Genomic DNA, 15,946 nt, shown 5'->3' with positions numbered 1-15,946 from the left:
CTGCATTGGTCTAATATGCAAAGTATGTGTAGCTGTTAGCAAGGTTCATCATTTCTCAAACTGCGAACATGGTGCACGCTACTACATGACTCAGAGGCGTGCAGTGGCCTAGATCTCAATCTCTTCAATGTGAAGTAGTAATCTGTGAGCCTCTAGCCAACCACCAAAAGAGGATGATGTCCCAGCCAATGTTGCCTGCCCCCTATCATGCACATGCACAGGTGTGGTAGATATCCATTCTGACATGGTACACACACTTGTTTTCTGAGGTAACAGGGATATGTGCATGGCAACAACTGTGGAGATGCATATTTGAGGGGTGGGTTTGTGCAGCCTGATGGATCACTAGAGACACATTGGTTAATGTAGAGAGTAACCATGCAACTATGGAGGAGAGTGAACCTATGACTGGGCAAGAGTGGACAGTTGCCACACCAAGGCATGCAATGATTAGGCGTAGTCATGTATTAATTCACACAACCTGATTAGTTAATTAATGCATTACTGCAATCACTGGGTGTAGTTATGCATTATTTGCCACAGCCTGAGGTGTTCATTTGTGCATCATTGCAATGACTGGTGTAGTTATTCACTAATTGACGCAGTCTGAGTAGTGCATTAGTGCATGACTGCAATGACTGGGTGTAGTTATGCATTAATTGACACAGTCTGAGTAGTTCATTAGTGCATGACTGCAATGACTGGGTGTAGTTATGCATTAATTGACACAGTCTGAGTAGTTCATTAGTGCATCACTGCAATGACTGGGTGTAGTTATGCATTAAATGATACAGTCTGGTTAGTTCATTACTGCATTAGTGCAATTACTATACCTGGTGGTGACTGCTGTGAGCAGTTCATAGTGCCTCCTGTAAACATGCACTTAAGATGCAGAAGCCACACTCTGTATGGTGCCATGTCATGTATACCACTAGCAAAACAGGACTGCACATAGAGTCTGCATATTGATAGCTCTGCATAGTGGCCCAGGGATGTAGAGGCTGCAAAATCCTTACACCTGGCCAGTGGTGCACTGTTTTGAAGTAGCATTGCTATAGATACACCACAGTAAATCTGTTACCTGACTACATTGCTTATGGTACATCACACGTCCCATAAGCCAGCGTCATTAGTCACAGAAACACTAGTATTTTTCTTTTAATTTCTCCAAATTCTTTTGGTTTCTAATATTATAATAGGAATTAACTCAATTCCTGAATCAGGGTATAATTAAAATTCTTGAAATTACTATTGCTTCTTCTTTGGTGTATGATAGTGATGCTCCTCCCAGCATCCACTAACCTCCCAGACCTGTCTCCTTTTGTAGCTCACATGGAGATACACTTATCGGCAGCATATTTAAATGTGCTTGGGAATTATTTTTTATTAGGTCTGCTGCACCTACTGCTAATGGAACTGTCTGGCACTCTTTATCCCACATTGCTCTAATTTCTGCTTGCAAATCCTCATGTTTTATATGCCTTTGTGACTCTTAGTACTTAAGACAATATAATCGTGGGGTGTAGCTATGTCAGTGATTAATGCTAGTTTTGTCCTTTTGTATTTGACTGCTGTATCTGGTTGTGAGTTGGGGGCAGTACATTTCAGATATGTCTGCCTTGCCACAACTGTGCTGGTCCCTTACAGTTTTGGCAATGTCATCTGTGAAGAGTGACTCTGTGTACCTTTTGATTCATGTGGGTGTGCGCCTACCATAGCTGTCAACTTCCTCACTAAATAATCAGGCAGGAATCCAAACATATTTGTAGATAAGGCCCCAAACCAGATTTTAAATTTTACTTTAATTCAAAGATAAATTGAAGAGACATCATATTTTGAATCAACATGCATTTTCTAAACGATAATAATTATGCAGTTATTATGTCTGGCATTACTGATATTCTGTAATCCACAGTAACTTACTAGAAGATCAGAACATTTAGGAGAGAGAGAGAGAGAGAGAGAGAGAGCAAACATATGAGATAAAATCAGGGACACTGGAAAGTTATGGCAAAGGGAAGTCTACCTAGTTCTGCAGACATTAGTCTAGTTGGACAAACTCTGGGTATGACCATATATAGGTGGGGGGGTCGAGCATGTCATGGTGGCAATATGGCATGATATACAGCATTTGCCTGAGATACTGGGAGTTTACTAACACAAAATAAAGTCAGAACTATGCAGTCTACCATACGACCACAATACCAGGGCCAATATTATTGGACCCATCTGCATTCTTTTTGCTATTGGCTTTACTAACCACATGCACTAATGTTGCACTTGCAAAGCCATCTAGCAGATACAGTGGGCCAACAACATCCAGATGGCAGTAAACATGCCAGGGAATAATTTCCAATATGTTGCCAATGTATATATTGCCATATATATATATATATATATATATATATATATATATATATATATATATATATATATATATATATATATATATATGTGTGTGTGTGTGTATATATGTGTATATATGTGTGTGTGTGTGTGTGTGTGTGTGTGTGTGTGTGTGTGTGTGTGTGTGTGTATGGGTTCACTACAGAATCCCGAAATACTGAAATCCTGAATTTAAGTATTTCGATATTCTATAGCCGAAAGCTTAAAATCCCAAAACCCCATAACTACGAAACTTAAAACTGCGAACCTACACTACAAATGCACCACACACATACACATACACACAATGTTCCCCCACAATCAAACATGCAATCCTATACTACAGACAAGTAGGGGGAGAAAGCCCCCTGGTACCCCCCACCCCCCATCTTATATATACTAACTCCTAGATCGCACAATCACACACACAAATGTAACTCACACCCACACATTTCACAGCCCCTTGCACATACACATCACAGCCAAAACACACACTAACATACACAAAAGCCCCTAACCAACATACTCATGCGTACTTACCTAAACTTACACCCATCCATTCACTCACCCCAACACCAGAAGCTCCAACTTCGGGATTTCGGTATTCTATATTGAATCCATATATATATATATATATATATATATATATATATATACACCCTCAACCCATTTTTCCATTTTTGAACATGGGGTTGGGGTGTCACTTCAACAGTGGCAGTCATCTTGAGCCATGCCTTACACTGCCAGGTGGTTAGCCCTATATATAAAATGGGCAACCCCTCCCAGTCTGCAACAGCCAGACTCCAAAATTGTTTGTTCTTAATATGTTATAATAACTCTTTGTAGTATATACTGTTTTGAATGCTTTCTAAGTTTGGGTACAGGCTGACTGTAAAAATGTATTAAACTGAATGCAAATAGAGCATGTTCCTGACCCTACTGATGGCCACTTTGTTTGTGGTTCTCACACTGCTTTGTGTGTGAGTGTCCTGCAGGATGTGTGGCTATAAGGTATGTAGCTAGTCAGGCCGCCATCAAGTGTTACAATGCCGTGTGGCCCATAGCCTCCTGATTTGTATAGTGGGAGTATTTGCAGTGACCATGCACTTTCACGTTCTATCTCTATAAAACTTTGGGCACCACAATGTCATCCTGCTATGTTACATGTATGGCAGTTAGCTGGTGCAAAATTCTTTTAGACCACTAGTACATTACTGGGCATTATAGTCTCTTCTATGAATGATGTACATATCCCCATTGTGGACATTTTCTGATATAAATTACAGATGCATGCCAAAGGCCCAAGTGGCAGTAATACCATAACCTATGGTGGGCTTTTCAATAAACTCTAAATGGGGGTAAATGCATACAGTAATCATATATGATTCTGCAGGTTAAACCTGTAAAATTATAAGCATTATAAAGAAACCATTAATATCTTTGTTGCTAGTTCTACTTTTCCTCAAGAAAGACAATATACAACAGAATGGGCTCTGTGGATATACGTATATAGGTCGAAGATTAGTGCTGTAATAATCCATTGGCTGAAATAAGAACAGACCTGGAAGCTCACAGACCAGAAGATGAATCCCATAAACAATGACTATCGATTCTGGCAGTGTGTTTGCTGGTCAGTCAGTGACATCATGTGCAACTACTAGGAAGTAGCGGAATTTCAAAATTCAGAATATAATGACATTCTTTGTTGAGAACAATTCAAAAGTTGTTTTTTTTTTAATATTAAAACAAGTTTAAGTCTGAGTTTGATTCCATAAATAAATTAAAAGTCCATGACTAGAATTGAAACATATGAGTCTCAAGATAAAAGTAAGGCAGCCAACACTATGACATAGAGAGGTACAGCACTAACTATGGTGACCCCAATTTAGGCAGCTCAGGCATTTGAGGTGCTGGCAGAGAAAGATGGGCATACCAATCCCATGGGAGAGGACATTCATGTAGGGATTCCCTGTGGGGAGTTCTGGTCCACAGAAAGTAGTAGCCCTTTTACATAACAGGTGAATGCTAGGGATGAGAGAAATCAAGGGATAAATAACAAATTAACAAAATCTCCTCAATGGAGGCAGCAATGGCATGAACCCCCCCCCCCCCCGCAGTAAACCATTAGGTTCCACACTGACTCCCATCATTAGAAAGGAGATAATTAAAAGAATGTAAGAGTGGCTGGTAGAACTGTCAATGGACAGGGGTACTGGGGTAAGCCATAAAGAATTAAGCAGAAAGTGGAGAAAAAATAATAAATGTAAGCCAGATCAGCCAGACTGTTTGTATACATAAGAATATTAAAGGGAATTCATAAGTAGTGCCTAATTAAAAGCAAATGATTTCAATAGATGGAAAGGAAGATGATACTTAGTAAAGAGCATGAAAACAAGATCTTTACCCTTGAAAACAAGTATTTCAGAGCACAAGACTGTATTACAGGACCACGATATATTACTCTGAAAATTAAAAAGGAAAGTGATAGATTCCTTTGTATACCTTACACGCATAAATATGAAGACAAAACAGTTAACATAGTGAGACATGGGTGAAAATGAAGACCACCATTTTAAATGTCAGACAGGTTTGGGTGGTTAGGGATGCACAAATATTTTGAGATCTTTTGTAAATAGCATGTGATATACCCACTGGTGTAAACCTTAGATCAAGATGATTCTCACTGTGGAATTAACACTCCGACCCCACGTGTAAAATGAGAAAAAAAGGCTGAGAATGACTGGATGGCTGGCTGGATATCTACAGTACAGCTTGAATAAACCAAAACCTTAGTCCATCTACAACCTGTAGGATGACTGTCTAATGATATCCAGTCTAACATTGTTGAGCCACTGCAAGTGGCTGATTGTTTCATTGATTTTTAATTGATTTTATTTGAAAGTGTCATTGTTGAAATGGTGTCTGTACTCCCTAGAAGACATTGTGATCAAGGTGTTAGGAGTTATCAGGATGATGGAATAAAGTCCACATATTTTTTTATTTTGTCATTTTTTTCCCTGTAAATCACTTGTTTGTTTCACACTCTATCATCTAAAGACTAAAGCATTTGAAAAAGAGAAAAAGGTATTTTATACCTGTTCCTATTTCTTGTCTTTATATTTATTTAAACACATTATATACCATGGTACAAGTACCCGCGGTGGTGGTGTTGTGGTAACGTTGTCGCCTCACAGTAAGACACTGTCCGGTTTGATTCTCAGCTACAGCGTCTTCTGCATGGAGACATGTGTGAATGGGCATACCTTCGTTACAGGTCGTGCATCAGGGCTGGTAACTCAGCACGTAAAAATCAACTACTGATCATTAGCGGACTGGGGTTCTGCTGTGGCGACCCCTAACTGGGAAAAGCCAAAAGGCACAACAATATACCAAGTACAACTACCCTACCCTTACATGTTTGCATTCCATTCACAATGGACATTTACTACTTCTCTTTGTCCATTTGAAGGCTCTCCCACAATGATTCTGAGATGTCCACTTGGTACTGATGCACTTCACTCCACAATAACAAAATACATGTGGTCATTGGTTTCCCCTTTTCTTTCAAAGTTAACTTTATCTTTCGTCATCAACAAATACCTTGCAATGCATGCATGTCTTTGTATTATTTAATTCAGTTATTTTTGTAGAAACAAAACAAACAAAACATTTGCAGCACAAAAATTCTGTCCTACAGCAGTCTTAGCATTCACATTCCCTTCTGGAACTGAAAAAGGTAAAGAAAAAATGTCCTTGTGTCCTCAACAGACAACTCCTACTCATTATGAACTCCATCTCAGGTCTCCCTTGAAAGCTGGCCAACCTTAGTAGGACTAAATCTGTTAGTACACAAAAAAAAAAAATAATTAAAACTGAGATGCAAATATAGGTTAATAGTTTTGAATGAGTGACACTCTGCATATCATACATGAATCCTGAACCTCAGGTTTGATTGGGTCACCTTTCACTAAGATCCAGTAATGTGAGTAGGATTCAGTGAATTGGCTCAAAGGTTCCATGTTTATAGCCAATGCCAACACTGTCTAACCCTAAGGTTTGTTTACATTGACTAACAGGATACAGTGAGTGATGTCTCTTACATGGAATGATGCAGTTTTTTACACAGAGCATCTCTTTTATATATATGGTCTCTGTTTTCATGTGCTACTATTCAATCTCTGTTTTATAATCTGCTTTCTGTTTTAATTAATACCTAATGCACAGTCTCATAATAATATTACATCTCCTTCCATCATAACATAAGGTTTATACAACCTAGTAATTTCAGGACATTGATTGATTCCAACTCATATCATCGGGCCTCAGTATGGCAACCCTTGATAAAATGGATCTATATTACTTTGTCGAAAGATTAATTGAGCAAATTGCTAATCATCAAACTCAAATCAGTGACAGCTCAGTTAAGCGAATGACTGTTCCAGCCAAACATTTCCCAGGGAAAAACCTAGTAGGCCAGCTACTGACTGGAACAAATACAACAAAATTTAAAGCCCTGCAAAGTGGAGGGTTTCACCCCCCCCCCCACTTAACTGAATGTAGCAACTCTGAGATCACAGTACAGTGGATAAATGGGCAAATCCCCGATGAAGTTCAATCACGTCCTTTCCGTAGGACATTTTTCACTGAAATTATCATTTGTTTAGAGTTTTCACTGAAGTGGGCATGATAATTAGTGATTTGCTCAATTAAGCATTTGCCAAACGGATAAAGACCCGATAAAACATACCATAGTAATGTGGAAGTCATTTCTACAGTAGAATAATATGTCACAGCATTACCAGTGACAGATGTTATAGACAATAATTCTTATACCAGGCGTACATGAAACAAACCCTTCAGTATAAACTGCCACTGCATCACCTGCAGCAGCTGTTACCCCCTTATCCAGCTGCCCTGTTCACAACTGCTTAGGATTATCAGCAATGGATGCGCACTAAGAATCTAGAATGATTGCATAACACTTTGAGTATTTTCTGGCACATATTTTTGCCAAGGAAGCAAAGGACATCCTTGACATGGTTGGGTATAGTTATATGGTGGGAGGTTGGCATAATGGTTGTGGTGCTTACTTTATAGACACAAGGTGCATGGTGTGATTCTTACATGGGGTAATAGGTTAGGTTTAAAATGGCCCACAAGGACAGGTAGCCTAGTACTAATCTTAAAACCTATGTTTCCCTGCTCAGATGCCAATTACCTTGTTGTAAGTACCAGCACAGACTGCAGCTGTGCACCATTGCTTTGTCTAGTGTATATGTAGATGGTTTGTGGATCATTGTTGCCTGTAGCACACAGTCTGCTGCTGTGTTGCACAATGTAAATCTAATGATACATACCTAGGTAGCTATTGTCCTGTGTACATACTGGCAATATAAACTACCCTTGTTTTGTGCCTCAAAAGGGTAATGCAAACTTCACAAGTATGCATATGTAATCTATATAAATGCATGCAATCTGCCCTTGTCATACACACTAGGGATACAATGTAGGAGGCCAGTCATAAAATCCATAATATAGAAAATGAACATTAAGCCTGCCTTAGCTGTGCCATTTTTCTGGTCTGTCTGTTGTGTATGCTGCTCTGCTCCATGGCACTAAATTCCTCATCTGTGACATAGCTTATTGTCTCTTAGTGCACCACAGAACAGCCTGAACCATAGAAACTGCTCATGATAAGTGTGTCATTCACTTCTATCTGTGTAGCAGTGAACATTGAGCACTATTTATTTTATTTTTTTTTTTATTTGCTCTTTGATGGCAAGGTAAATTTACTGGATCAATGCCAAAACCTGGGCCTAAAAGGGAAGAGTATAGAGATTAAAAATGAATGCCAACAGTTGCACATTTATTTACAAATTATACATCTTGAAAGAATACAGCTGTAGAAATTGATTATGATGAGCTTAATAAAGTAAATCTGAAGACATACATCTGTCAATTTAGTTTAAGTAATAGCACTGACATGAGGCTTAGGAGACAAAGCACACATTGACATACATGCAGGGTAAGCAAATTCTTAATTTAAGAGATATTTTGCTCGACGTACCTATAACTGTAGTCTTTATACATTATAAACAATATATAAATTAATTGAAATTTTGGTTACACATCTGTTAAAAGTATGTTATACTTCTGTCTAGACTTAGAACAAGATTCTGTGCATATAACCTGATTCTGTGCATCCTCAAGGGGAGGGGGGTGGAGGGGTGGTTAATGGTTAAGGTGTTTGCCTTACAAACCAAAGGTACAGTGTTTGAATCTCACAGGGGATAACTGGCTAGGCTTAAAATGGCTCACAAGAGCAGTTAGCTTAGTACTAACCTATGAACTAGATGAAACATGTGATCTATCTTGTTCAGTTTTCTACCTTGGTTATCAAATTATATATATATATATATCTATTTATTTTTTTCTACAAATCATATATCTCTTGTTTCTGCATTTAAAACAGCTGATATGCTACCATTTTATGCAGAAGGAAGGGGACATTTGTACGAATCCAGCTCGCTAAATCATTTCTCTTTTTTTCCAATGCTCCTCTGAGGATTCTGTGAGAAGTGTAATATCTATGAGTAAATTCCTTTATGCCATAATTTTACTTTTAATTCTGAAGAATTTGTTTTAGAACACACACGTTGTTTGTTATTATGTTTATTTTACTGTTTGTTCTAAAAAGTGATGATAGCTGAACTGTGAAATAAGCAATTTAGGTTTGCATGTTGCAAAGAACAGATAGTAAGGTTGTAAAATGCAGCTCTTGTGGTTTTAATAGCAGAGCTGTCACTCCCACCGACCTTTGGGTTTTTATAAGAAAAAGCTGCTCAATTAGTAACATTGAAATGTTGCTCAATCATTATAATAAGGCAGATAATAAAAAAGGCACCCAAACACTCTCCGTAAGTTAAAAATAGCAGTATCATTACTTGAAATAAACCTAACTAATGTGTAATTAATTGATACATGTGATTTTATGAAAAATCTTATCATATGTCTCTACAGCGTATTTTGCCATCAACTGGGTCACAGGGACAACAACAAAAGACTACAATTCTTCTTTCTGTTTCCATAATAAATTCTTTCCCTTTTAAGGGACAAGTTTGTTAGTCCTAACTCAGATAACCCATACATGCACTAGCATCTATGACCAGTTTAAAGTATCAAATCCACCTACTGCATATCTTTGGAGTGTGAGGCAACTGAAGCACTTGGAAAAAACAATCTAAACACATAGAGGGCATGCAGACTGCAAAGAAAGCACTCCAGATGAGAATCTACCATCTTGCTGTGAGGAGACAATGCTAACCCCTACACCACTAAACTCACTTTACTTATCATAATCATCTGTAAATGCTAGTTTGTTTGCATAAAGGAGAAAGTGTAAAGGTGCCATGTTCTAGAGTGTAAAGTATACATATTCAGTTATGATTGCAGGAATCTTACCTCTGCAATGTTATCCATTAAATACATTCATACATACATACATAGAAATATTTCAAACATGGGCATTAATGCCCTTCTAGTTTGCCAATATACCAGAACAGTTGTTCACATAAGCATCCAGGCTGCTCTTAAATATCTAAACTAGTGCTTGCTGTAATGTAATTTAGTAGTCTAGTCCATGCATCCACTGCTGTCTCAGAAAAAAACAATGAATACACTTCTTATTCCTATAGAATCTTGGCATAGGTTCCTATAGAATCTTGTACATAGGGTGTCTGATGTTTCTCTACTACTTTTTGATAACCTCACATATTCCCAGAGGTAGTTGTCTCTAAATGCCCTACCTGAATATGATGTCCTTTTAAATATCTATATGAGACACTGAACAAGCTCAGATTCTTTAGTTTTTCATAAAAAACTTAAATTTTGACATCCATGGTTGCCTTTCGTATATTTCTGCTGTAATCTTTCCAGTTTACTCCTGCTTGTTTTCTTATAAGTTTTCTATATTGCTGCTCCACATTCCTGTTTGGGTGTAATGTAACTAAGAAACAATGACTTCATTTCTGATTTCCTAAACTTTAGATAATCCTTTTACACAGCCTATAGTTCTATAACTATCATTATCCAATTGGGTGATATGATTAGAAAAACTCAAAGCTGGATCTACCCATATACCAAGGTCTCTAAATGAATCTACAGTTTCAATGACTGTGTGCTATCTTAAATATTTACCTTTCAATATATATCTCCCAAATCTCATATGCTTAGTTTTGATGTATTTATCTACATATTATTCTCCTGTGCCTGACTAGTCAATTTAGTCAAGTTTTTTTTGCAAAAGTGCCCTATCTGTAAAACATGTATTTGGTTTACCCAATTTCAACTCATCTGCATACAGACTGTAGAACACCTCAGATGAAAAAGATAGATATGAAAGGTCCAATCTAAACAAGTGTGAGCCTAGAACAGAGCTCTGTGGGACACCCTGACTCTAACCAAGGATTTCACCTGTCTAATTGCTTGCTATATGATACTTGCCATGTCCTATTTGTAAGACATGCAGCTATCCATCTTATCAAGAAGACATCAGTTTGGCAGAATTATCGAGCAACAAATTACTCTTTACAAGCAAAGTTTTTCATTAGCATTCTTCAAGAAAAATCTTGATGAGTGGATGTGAAATAGGAAATACACCCCGGGGATCACTTCTGTGTCTCTGCTCGTCAGTGGCACAGGAAAATAACTTTCTTGGGTGGCGTAAGCCAGGGAACCTTGTTGGCTAGGCTTACATAGGCCCTTGGGCCGATAGCCTAGTACCTACCTATGAACCTATGAACCTATGAATCAATACCTAGTTGTTCTAATTCATTGATCAGTGTTTTGTGTGTGAGCCTGCCAAATGCGAAGTTAAATCTATATAAATTATATCACAGCACGATTTTTAATTCATAGCTGTTATTATATTGTTATAGAACATGGTGTTACAGGTGGGAATAGATCTATTTTGAACATATGTATGCTGATATATGGTTTCAGGTCCCAACCTTTCCAATTCTGATGATAACTTATCCAATAATACATTCTGCATTATTTTACAAAACATGAAAGTAGACTTAAGGGTTTGTCCAATTCCCCTTTCCTTAAAGACAGGTTTAATAGGTGCATGTCTCCAATCTCGAGGAATATCCCTATATTTATATGACCTAGTAAATAGCAAATATAATGGCACTGTAAGCTCTTGATGAAGTGTTCTCAGGTCACTATTACTAATTCTGTCTCCTCCCTGAGTGTTGTTTGGATCCCATTTTTCAATATAATCTAATTTGATTTCAGTATCTGAGGTCACCCGGATGCCACTAAGACAACTTATCACCCCCTATGTGGAGCCAAACTATTTTCATAAGATTTTTTAAATATACTTATACTTTTGTTGTATATGAGTAAGCACTTGGGCTCAGACCAGTTGTTTTACATTAGGAAGGTTTGTGGCCTGCACTGTGGTGGCAGGACAGGTAGCTTACATCCTTCTAAGTTGGGAACTGCTGATTGAGGGCTCAGTGTCTGTTATTCTAAAAGTGTATTAGTTCTGGTTTAAGCACTTGGGCTTCAGGCCAGTTATTTTACAATAAGAAGGTTCGTGGTCTGCACTCTTGTGGGAGGAGAGGCTGGACTCTGCCCTTCTGAGCTGGGAATTTCTGGTTAAAGGTTTATAGTGCCTGCATATTTGAACTGTTTCTTACTGAAATTGGTACACCTTGTTTGCTGTAGCATAGACTAGATCCAGGCCTGCTGAATCTAGCTTTGTTTGTATGCTTGTTATTTCCCTGAAACACTAATTCCTCCTAAAACGTGGCTTTTCAGCGCTTCTGTGGATCCCTAGTGACATCTGCATTGCTTACTGTACTTATTTCCTTGTTTCACTTGAAAGAAAGTTACTGTTTGTCATTTTTGCATTTAAGTTACCTGTAACACATTGCATTTAAGTTACCTGGCACTTGCTCAGTAAAGCAATTATATAAGTCAGCACTAAAAAGTTAAAAGCACTACACCCTCACAAACTCCCCTTGAGTACCTTGTTCCCCATTGGCCCTTTTTTTTCAATTATAAAGGAATTCTCAATACTATTCTAGCATGTCCAAAGGTCAGTTGTCAATCTCCTCTCCGGTCTACTGGTGAATCTGGGAATCTTGAGGCAATGCTACAACTGCCTCATGTACACAGACAACCCTCTCTTCCTCCCAACAAATTCCAACACATGTGAGAGATGCAACCATATAGCCAAACTGGAGGCTAAGCTCTCTCAACTCAGTACTGGTGAAACCTGTCAGGAGGAGAAGGAAACCACACTCACTACAATTCCAGTCTCACATAGACCTACCATGACAGCAAATCAAACACATAAACACACAAAACATACTCGGAGGCTCTAAATAAAATCTGCCTAAGCAGCAGAGACCTCCAAAGCAGACACCCAAGCAACCGCTATCCCAAAACAAAACACGTGCAACACATAGCTCACAAAGCCAGTGTGCCGAACAGTCACAGCCCTTAAGGCTAAACAACACACCTGATACACTTGTAATAGGTGACTCTATCGTCAGGCACACTGACGTCCCGCTCACCAGGCTGAACAAGGAGAAGGTCACTGTGAGCTGCCTGTCGGGCGCTAGGATCCGCCACATAACACAAGCACTCAGGTCACTCCAAGGCAAGTACAAATTTGACTCAGTCATTGTCCATGCTGGTGTGAATGACCTGAGACGTACCTCCCTGGACTACATGAAAAGAGAAATAGAGGAGTTCTCTGAGCATGTGGCCCAGGCCGGTATGACCCTGACCTTGAGTAGCATCTTACCCTCACCAAGAATGATGCCACAATATGAAGACAAGATGATCAATTTCAACAATTGGCTTAAGTATTGGTGTCATTCAAAGGGGATCCAATGCCTGTCAGCCTGAGATGACATGCTCGACAAGCCACGATGCTTCACTAGGGACGGCTTGCCCCTGTCACCCCTGGGCTTTCAGATATTGGCAAAGGGTCTTGCTACCCCCATAGTGCCTTTTTTAGGCAAGGCTCAAAAGACAAACCCACCTCCATAGGTATCACAAGGGATAAGAAACTAAGAGTAATGCTACTCAACACCAGAAGTCTAAACCTCAAGATGCATGCACTCAAAACTCTCCTTAGCATGGAGAACATCGATATCTGTGCAGTAACAGAAACCTGATTCAAGGCTCCCGAGAGCACCCCAGCACTACCAGGTTATACCTCATACCATGCTTTTCTGCCCCAAAACTTGGACCGAACCAGAAAAGGAGGGGGAGTATCAATATTCGTCAAAGATACCCACACCTCCAGGTTGGTGGCACAGCACTAAGCATCAGAGACTATCCATGTGCAACTAACAGTGGGAAAACTGCTTTCCAGTTTATAGCCTGCTACAGACCACCCTCCCAAACCCAGGAACCCCACTCGGCCTACCTGAGAACACTGGAAAATATGAAGGTCTCTCCAAACACCATTATATTGGGCGACTTCAACTACCCAAACATAGACTGGGAGCATTACTCTAGCTCCAACACCCTAGCTCAAAGGTTCCTAGAATTTATAAACTCAAATGCTATGGAACAACTTGTTACCACTCCCACAAGAGGGGAAAACATACTGGACCTGATCATCACCAACATGGGGACTCTATGCTCCAGACCAGAAGTGTATCCCTCACTGGTAAGATCAGACCATAAACTAATCTCACTGGATATTCACATCCCAACCCCACCCCCTGCCCAGAAAACCACAGTGAAAAACTTCTCTAAAGCAAATTTCACACTCCTCAAAACCGAGGTGGAATCCGTCAAAGCCCCCGGGCCTGTGGAAAATATGGCCCAGACTGCAGAATCCTTTATAAACGCATTCTATGAACATCTTCAGGAATGCATGGATCATGCAATCCCAGATAAAACCAAGACCCAATCCTCCAAAGGCAGACATCCTGTCTGGTGGACCCCAGCCATAAACAAACTATACAATAGAAGGAGGAAGCTACTACATGATAGAGCAAAATCCCAAAAAGGGAAGGCATCTCTGATCAGTGTTAGCAAAAAACTACGGACACTCATAAAATCGTCTAAGGCCAGCTTCGAGAGAAAAATTGCACAGGACACTAAGGATAATCACAAGGCTTTCTTTAGTTATGTTAGGAACCTGGGTGGGAATTCCCAGATATGCTCAGAATTAGTCCAAAATGACAAAAAATACACTGAACTCACAGACATTGCCAACATCCTAGCTGACAGGTTCAGTGCAAACTTCTCCCCCCCCCACCAAAAGGGCAAATATCTATCTCAGCAGGGTGCTGCCCCCCTGCCATCTCAGATGCTCAGGTAAGGGCCGCCCTCTCCAAAGGAAAAGACACAGCATCAATGGGACCAGACGGTGTCCCGGGCTGCGTCCTACATGAACTCCAAGAAGAGCTAAACCCAAACATAAAACTAATGTTCAATCTCAGCCTTACCACAGGATATGTACCCAAAGAGTGGCGTACAGCAACAGTGGTCCCTCTCCACAAAGGTGGTGCCTCAACGGATCCTAGAAACTATCGCCCCATAAGCCTGACTATCTTGGTCTGCAAAGCTATGGAAAGGATCGTCATGGACCTCATAAAAAAAGATATTGGGGACATACAGACACTGGATCCTACCCAGTTCAGCTTTGTTAAGGGCAGATCCTGCCTCTTAAACCTGGTCAATTTCTTTGAAACAGTCACCAAGGCCATTGACGAGGGGAAGGTGGTACACACAGCCTACCTGGACCTCACAAAAGCCTTCGATACAATACCCCATTCGGGCATTATAGATAAGCTCACCAGCTTAAATATAAACCCCTATGTCACTAGATGGGTTGCAAACTGGCTACAGGACAGAACCCACATGGTTAGAATTGCTGGAGCCATGTCAGACTCCAAACCGGTTACAAGTGGCATCCCACAAGGCTCAGTCCTGGGACCCCTCCTGTTCGGTATATATTTCACGGAGGTACAGGCCAACACGGAAGGACTGTGGCTGACCAAGTTCACAGATGACTGCAAACTGGGTGCTATAATCGACTCTCCAGCTGACACAAGCATCCTCCAAAAGTACCTCATAGAAACAGACAACTGGTGCCAGAGCCATGGCCTCAAGCTAAACGCCAAAAAGTGTATAGTCATCCCCTTTGGCAAAAACAAAGTGCCCACAAATTACCACATAGGTGGTAATCCATTAAGTATGGAAGAAGTAATTAGGGACCTGGGGACCCAAGTTGATAGCAATCTCTCATTTGACAACCACGTGGCCAAAGTGGTTAGAAAAACATTTTATATAGCCCACCTAATCATGAAGGGATTCACATCTAGATCAGGGGAGGTCATCGTGCCTCTTTACTCATCCCTCATCAGGCCCATAATTGAGTACAATGCCCCTTTTGGGATGTACCTTACCAGACACCTGCAGCAACTGGAAAGACCCCAAAAGTACCTCACCAAGAGGATCAAAGGGCTCAAATAGATGTCATATGCTGCCCAGTTAAAGAAACTCCAGCTCTACTCAGTGGCAT

At 39.9% G+C, this 15,946-nt stretch overlaps 1 protein-coding gene across 1 annotated transcript in view; it reads right to left on the bottom strand.

Annotated features, from left to right (window-relative positions):
• The window catches only part of LOC122801370 (C-C motif chemokine 20-like), a 91,054-nt gene that overhangs the window by 7,505 nt on the left and 67,603 nt on the right, over nucleotides 1-15,946 (bottom strand). The window lies entirely within an intron of this gene.

Source organism: Protopterus annectens, chromosome 4.part1, assembly GCF_019279795.1.
Source record: "Protopterus annectens isolate FY-2018-M chromosome 4.part1, PAN1.0, whole genome shotgun sequence".
Lineage (NCBI taxonomy): Eukaryota > Metazoa > Chordata > Ceratodontiformes > Protopteridae > Protopterus > Protopterus annectens.
The sequence above is the reverse complement of the archived record's forward strand: the minus strand, read 5'-3'. Positions and strand labels throughout refer to the sequence as shown.